The sequence below is a fragment of the Arachis duranensis genome, chromosome 7 (genome assembly GCF_000817695.3).
Source record: "Arachis duranensis cultivar V14167 chromosome 7, aradu.V14167.gnm2.J7QH, whole genome shotgun sequence".
NCBI lineage: Eukaryota > Viridiplantae > Streptophyta > Magnoliopsida > Fabales > Fabaceae > Arachis > Arachis duranensis.
The window spans coordinates 77,090,551-77,098,015 of record NC_029778.3 but is presented as its reverse complement, the minus strand read 5'-3'; the positions used below and the strand labels follow the sequence as shown (position 1 = coordinate 77,098,015).

Below are 7,465 nucleotides of genomic sequence, written 5' to 3'. Positions count from 1 at the left end.
GATGAACTGGATCTCCAATCTATCCGAACTAATATAAAGACCGTTTAAGGTCAAGAACTAGTAAGAACCGATTAAGTCGGTGAAAATTGGTCAAAACTAGTGAAAAACTGATCTAACTGAACCGTTCAAGAAAAAATTCTAAAATTGATAAAGAAGTAGCTTGAACTTGGATCTTCTTTATACTACATGCTTCTCTTGCCACTACACTATTTTATTTCTTAGTATTTTATATGCTAATTATTAATTATATAATAAAATTGCACAATAATTTTTTAGATATTATTTTAATTTTATATTCACTTATATTTAAATTAATTATATTTTTTATTATTCATACTTATTAATATAAATGTAATTAAATATGTATAATCATGAAAAAATACTAAAATTTTATATACTTATTTAATAACAATCGAATTATAACTTGTTAATCATAATTTATTGAAACTTGATTATTTTTAAAATATTAATAAAAATATATATTTTAAATTTATAACTATTTTATATTTTTTATTTACATAAGACCGATTCTACCAGTTCAACCAATAACTTATCAATTGAACCAATAAATCAATAAACTAGTAGTCTAACCGATTCAATAATCAGTTCGGTTCCTACGACCCTTTCTCCTTAAGTCTCTCTCGCGCCTAGAAAATCCTAATACCCTTCTTAGAGCAGCCACCAGCCACTATCTCAAACTCATCACCCAATCAGTTAAGGAGGTCGTCTTTTTATCTAATTGGAAAGGTCTGCTCGGCTCTCTTCTCATCGTTCGTCTTTTCCTTGCCGTCGCACGAAGAGTTGCTGGTCCGTCGATCATCGTCTCTTCGAGCTTTTTGTGTCTCTCTTTGAGCTTGTTTCCCTGGTCGAGCTCTCTCTCATTCTCTCTATCCGAGTTCACTTCTCTTCTCCGTCACCGTCACTTCCTTCCTTCGTCGCCGCCGGTAAGCACTTTTGCTTCAATTTATTTTTGCTTGTTATGAGTTGATTCTATGATTCAATTTGTTAATAGTTCTGATTGTGTGATTCTTAGTTGCTGGGTTTTATGATTCTGAATTTGGATTTTTGGTTTAGTTTTTCTGTTTTTGGATTCTCAACTTTGGATCATGGTTCCGAAAATTGAACTGGAGTGATTGGTCGAACCGGTCAAACCGTGAACAGACAATATTAACAATTCAGTTAACCATATAAAACCACTAATTAAAAAACCATTAACGAACCGTTGAACCGGCCAAGAATCGGTTGGTCGGACTGAAACCGGAACCGGCTGGTTTAAATGAAACTATGTCGTTTTGGTTCCCTTCCGTCTTCCTTCCAAAGTCCAAACCCCTAAGTTAACAGCTTCTCTCCAAATCATAAAAGGAAGTTAAAACAGGAAACCCTAGCTTCTCCACCACCGCCGCAAGGGCTGCTGCCGTCCGTCGCGCCCAGGCACTACCATTGTCGTCTGGTCGTTCGTGCTTCTTCTTCCTTCAAGAATCGCAGCTTCTTCCTCGAGCTCGGCGCGTCAGTCCCTGGTATTCATCAGCTCCGTCGCGCGCTCAGGCACCATCGTCTTCGTCTAGTCGTCGTGCTCGAAGTCCCCAACCCACCAATTGCAGCTTCTTGCTCGAGCTTGGAGTCTTTGAGTCTACTCTTCGTTTGCTCAGCCGCAGGTTCTTCCAACCACCGTCTTCTGAGTCGTGTTTGTCGCCTGGCCTCTGTCTCCGTCGCGCTTCTGCCCCTTTGCTCAGAAGAAAAACCCTTCTCCATTCCAATTTTCTTCCTTCGAGTTCAGAGAGCAGAAGCTCAACCAAGAAAAAAACCCTAGACTTCGAAGGTCAGTTCACTGCTAACTTCTTCTGCCTTTTTTATTTGTGCCATGTTCAATGATTATTTGATTACTGATTATTTGAATGTTTTGAGTTTTAATTTTTTTATTGAATGATTATTTGATTACTAATGAGCTCTGGTTCTGCTGTGTTGCTGTTTTTGTGTGTTGTGATTTTTTATTGAATGAGCTCTGGTTCTGCTGTGTTGCTGTTTTGTGTGTTCTTTATTTTTTATTCTGTAAGTTAACTACTTGCCCTTTCTCTAGTTCATAGTATCTTGCAATTGCATCTGTTTGTAGAATGTGGGGTAGCTGACAACAACAAAGCTTCAAACCAGAATAATATAATAGTGTCTTGTAATGTGAACAATAATTCTGACTCTAAGATGGTCATAATCAAATTTTATGCACAAAAAAATGTAATGTGACACTGTAATGCATCATTTATGCTCTGTTCTGAATTTCTGATTTTTGAATAATCATTGATAAGTTGTGTTGTTGAAATTATTGATAAAAATGGCTTTGCTATGCTGCTGCTGCTGCTGTTTTCTAATTTCAGAGTCTGCTATTTTTGAATTTTTGTTGATAGATTTATTGATTTCAGGGTTTAGGTAATTATTTGTTGCTGTTTTTTAAATTTTGTTGCTGTTAAACAAATTGCTTGAACTGAATTGTGTGTTTCGAGGTCCTCTGAATCCTAGATCCCTTTCCAAATTAAAGGTTTTGACTTTGAAAAATTGCCCATTTTTAGGAACCATTTTTTGCAATGGGGCTATTCAATATCTCTCAGAGCTCCAGATACTGAAAATTCACAGTTGCTTTAGATTAGAAGAACTTATTCTAGTCACAGAGATCGGTGAGAATGTTCTTCTAAAACTGGAGGTGCTGCTGCTAGCTAACTTGCCAAGACTCAGATTTGTAACCATAGACATGACATTGAGATGGTCCTCTCTAGAGCAAGTAAATATATACAGGTGCTCTTTGTTGAAATCTTTACCATTTTGCAAGTATAAGGAAACAAACTTAAGATCCATGTGGAATGAGTTGAAGTGGAGACACAAAGCTCAATACCAAGATTCCCTTGAATGAGCTTACATTTTAGCCATATTTCTTCATGGTTCACATTACTGTTTTATGAAGAAATAAAAAGCGAGTTGTGCTTGTGGCTGTTGCATTAGGGTGTTTATTTGTAATTTATTTATTATTTTATTCTAAAACGGTTTTTTCGATTGAACCACGGTTGGACCGGTTAGACCAGTGAACCAATGAACCAGTGACTAAAGCAGTTCGATGACCGGTCCGGTTCTCAGAACCTTGCTTTGGATGCTGAGTTTTCTTGAATACTATGGATAATCGTAAATTTTCCAAGCCCTTGAAGTTGATGCTGGAAAATTTTGAATCCAAGGATAATTTTGATGATGATGCTGTTGTTGATCAACAAAGTGAGATTTTTGAGTTGTGGAACATGGTTAAGGATAGGCTTGCATTGCCATTATTGATTGATCTTTTTGACAAAGTTGGATTGGACTTTCCACCGTGTTTCATGTCCCCACAGAACTTAGATGATGATTTTGGAGAGTTTTCCTAGTGTTGTTGTGGCTAGGGTGGCTTGCTTGAGGAATAATGACCTCTGGAAGAAGTTTGAGGAGGAGTTTGGGGAAGCTGGGAGTAGAGTGAAGTTCTTTAAGGAATATTTTGCTTTACACTGGGAATCAAAGAAGAGATCAATGCAACCGGATTTTTATGCATTATTTCGGCAAGGAGAGATCTTAATCCTTTTGGAAATTTTTTATTTTGTAAGTTTTTTATGATTAAATATGGACAAGTTATTATGCGAAATTACAAAATTTTGAATTTTATTAGTTTAGAAATCATTGAATTTGGATGTTTGAAATTGTATATTTAACTAAACCAGTTTGACTACGGTTGGACCATTGAACCATTGAATCAATCACTTGACCGGTTCAGTTCTGGCAACCTTGGTTTTCTCTGTTCTGATACTGATTCTTTCTTTCACGGTGCTTTTACCTGTATGAGGAAGCATCGACGGTGTGGCGCGTGTGTTTGAAGGAATGGTGCCAACCCGAATAGCTTCTCTGTCTCGTTTTCGCCTTCATCAACACATGGGTACTCTCTTTCACTCCATTTTCAATCTTCCTCCTTTTGCTTCTTTTCATTTCCCCATATTTCACTTTACTTCTATAGTTAGTGCCACAAACCTTGATGATCATGATGATGATTGTGAGAGGAATAACAAAAGAAACGACTTCAGGAACTCCTTGATAGACAAGTGTAAGCTTGGTAAACTGAGTAATGTTGGTGAAGCTTTTGACTTGTTTCATTCTATGGCTATGATGAAGCCTTTGCCATCTGTGTTTGACTTCACTTTGTTGTTGGGTGTGATTGTGAGGATGAAGCATTACACAACTGTGATATCTTTGGTTCAATACATGTATTCTTCTTTGGGCATAAAACCTGATTGCTTTACTCTTAATATTGTGATTAATTGCCTTTGTCGAATAAAGTTGACGCCTTTCGGGTTCTCTGTTTTTGCGAGCATGCTCAAGCTTGGATTGGAGCCACCTCTGTCGACTTTCACTGCTCTCATTAAGGGCTTTGCATGCAAGGCGATGTGGCTCGGGCAGTGGGGACGCTTGAAAGTTTGAAAAGCATGGGTTATCAATTGGATGTTTACACTTATGGAGCGTTGATTAATGGATTGTGTAAGATGGGCGACACTAATGCAGCTATTGAGTGGCTACATAAGATGGAAGAAAGAGATTCTAGATCCAATGTTGTAGTTCACAGCACAATTATTGATAGTTTGTGCAAGGATGGATTGGTGTCTGAGGCTTTAAATATGTTCTCAGAAATGTGCAGCAAAGGTATTAAACCAAATATCGTCACATACAGTTGTTTGATTCAAGGTCTTTGTAGTAATTTTGGCAGATGGAAAGATGCTGCTTCCCTGCTGGATGAGATGATGAAAGTGGGGATGATGCCAGATTTGCAAACTCTAAACATTTTAGTGGATGTTTTCTGCAAAGATGGAAAAGTTATGCAGGCTAAGAGTGCAATTGGATTTATGATTCTGATGGGTGAGCGGCCAGATGCCTTTACCTATAATGCATTGATTGATAGACATTGTTTGCAAAAGGAAATGAATGAGGCCATGAAAATATTCAACTCGATGGTTACTAGGGGCTGTTTACCTGACATTGTAACTTACACATCACTTATACATGGATGGTGTATGATTAAAAACATAAATAAGGCTATGCATTTTTGAATGAAATGGTCAATGCTGGATTCGTTCCCGATGTTGTCACTTGGACCACTCTTATCGGTGGGTTTTGTCGAGTTGGTCGACCATTGGCTGCAAAAGAACTCTTTTTTAGTATGCACAAACATGGCCAGATGCCCAATCTCCAGACTTGTGCTGTTATGTTGGATGGTCTATGTAAATGCCAGCTTCTTTCCGAGGCAACATCGTTGTTTAATAGATGAAGCTGAAGACTTACTTACGAACATGGAAGAGAATGGCTGCCCGCCAAACTACTCCACTTACAATGTCTTTGTCCAAGGGTTACTAATTAAAAGAGATCCTTTAAGGTCCATGAAATACCTTCAAATAATGACAGACAAAGGCTTTTCAGTAGATGCTACCACCACAGAATTGATTATCAATTACTTATCCAATAATCAAGGAGACAGTGCATTTCGAGAATTTTTGTTCCCAAAAAGATAGTGCACTGAGTCTGGCCTTTTGATTCATCCATGTAAATAATACTAGAAAATCAATATCATTCAAGAGCTTCCAGCTGACAACTTATGCAATTATGAAGTTGATCCTTCACTTAGATCCTTTTAAAATACTCAAGAATTTGGTTTTTCGTATAACTTGTTGGGGATGTTTGTGAATATAATCATTCTTTAGCTACCCAACAATTATAGTATGAGAGTTGGGTTGTGTTTGGTTTAGCGTTAGAGAGGAGAAAAGTGTGTTTAAGTTTCTTGAATGTTGTTTTTTTGTGTTTGGTAACTTGTTCTGCTCTGAATGCGCAGTTCACTGAAGCAAGAAGTTGTAGTTTTTGTGTTCACTTAGGTAGCATTTGTTTTGAGGTACTGAGAGAGAAACTGAAAGATTGAGACTCAGTATCATGTTTGTTGGTTCAGAGACTGTTACTAAAATTTGTGTCTCTGTCTCTAAAATTTAAGTATTTCAGTATCTCAAAAAGTAGGGACACAGAGGACTAAAATTTTTAGAGATGAAGATTGAAACTTTAATAAAATTTTATACTCAAAATACTCTCATTTCAATTAATTAATTCTAATTTTATCCTTTGTACAAATTAAATTAGAGTTTCATTCTTATTTTAATTTGTCTTCTCATTTAGGGTTAGGACAGAATGTCGTACCTGTAAGAAGAGGTAGGTCCTTTCCCTTTTATAGTTCGTACTCGGGTGGGCCCCTCGTGTCAGGATCCGGCGGATCGGCTATCCGTAACTGGACCCAGGTTTAGGGGTGGCAATATGTACTCTACCGCGGGTACCCAACTTGATTCCACCCAGTCGGGTAGGGTTGCCAATCCCATCCGCAGCGGGTAAGGTAGGGTGCGGGTTGCCAATCTCTCTCTCTCTCTGGTACCTCGATTTAATATTTGTACCTGCTATATATAATTATTAATTATAGAATATTGAATTTATATATTGCATTTTTTTCTTATATTGTTATAAAGATAGTCTATAATCAATAGAATTCAAATATACTTAGTATGACTCAATGGATCACTTTTTTCGATAAGTATTTTTTATGGATTCTACTCATCCTATTCCTATTAACCGAATATAGATATGAAACAGAATAATATAAATTTGAAAAATAATAAGATTAAATAAAAAAAAACTATTCCATATTTTCAAAATAAATTTATTATTATTAAAATATTCTTTTATTCTATCTATTTCATTTCGATATCTGTTCTATAACTATTCTATAACTATATATCTATATATATACATTTTAAATAGATGTTGAATCAAAGACCTCTCACTAAATGCAAAAGATCCTTAACCACTAAAAGAAAATCATTAATTGATAATTTAATAATTTCTTTTACATAAATATTAGTTATATTTTAAATTATCATCAAGTTATATAATAATGTTGTATACCTTTTTGTAAATCGCGAGTAGGGTCGGGTACCCGTGGGTTAAGAGTGGGTAGGGTTAGGGTTGGATCCAAACCCTACTCTACCCTACCCATTGTCACCCCTAATCGCAAGTGGGTTGGGCCGGAACAAGTATATAATGCTTATTATTTGGCCAAATAATAAACTTTTTTTGGACCGATTATTGTTCACATAAATAATGAACATTATTTTCTATTATTCAAATATTATTAATGTGTACACATAACTCAGCTAAATATAAATCTCCTTTTGGATCGATTAATATTCGCATAAGTTACACACAATAAATCTTATATTCCAAAAGAGATAATTAATTAATTTTACACTAAATTAATGACACACATAATTAGAATAATCACTCATAATTCAATAATATTCAATCAATATTTTAAAATAAACTATCAATACTTATTTATAAAATAATTTTATGAGCATCATCTCAAAAAAAAAAAAAAGAGATAATG

The 7,465-nt window shown here is 35.7% G+C and overlaps 1 pseudogene; it reads left to right on the top strand.

The window, feature by feature from the left end:
- The first annotated feature begins 876 nt into the window (after positions 1-876).
- LOC107459510 (putative pentatricopeptide repeat-containing protein At1g12700, mitochondrial) lies at positions 877-5,670 on the top strand (annotated as a pseudogene).
- Positions 5,671-7,465: the final 1,795 nt, after the last annotated feature.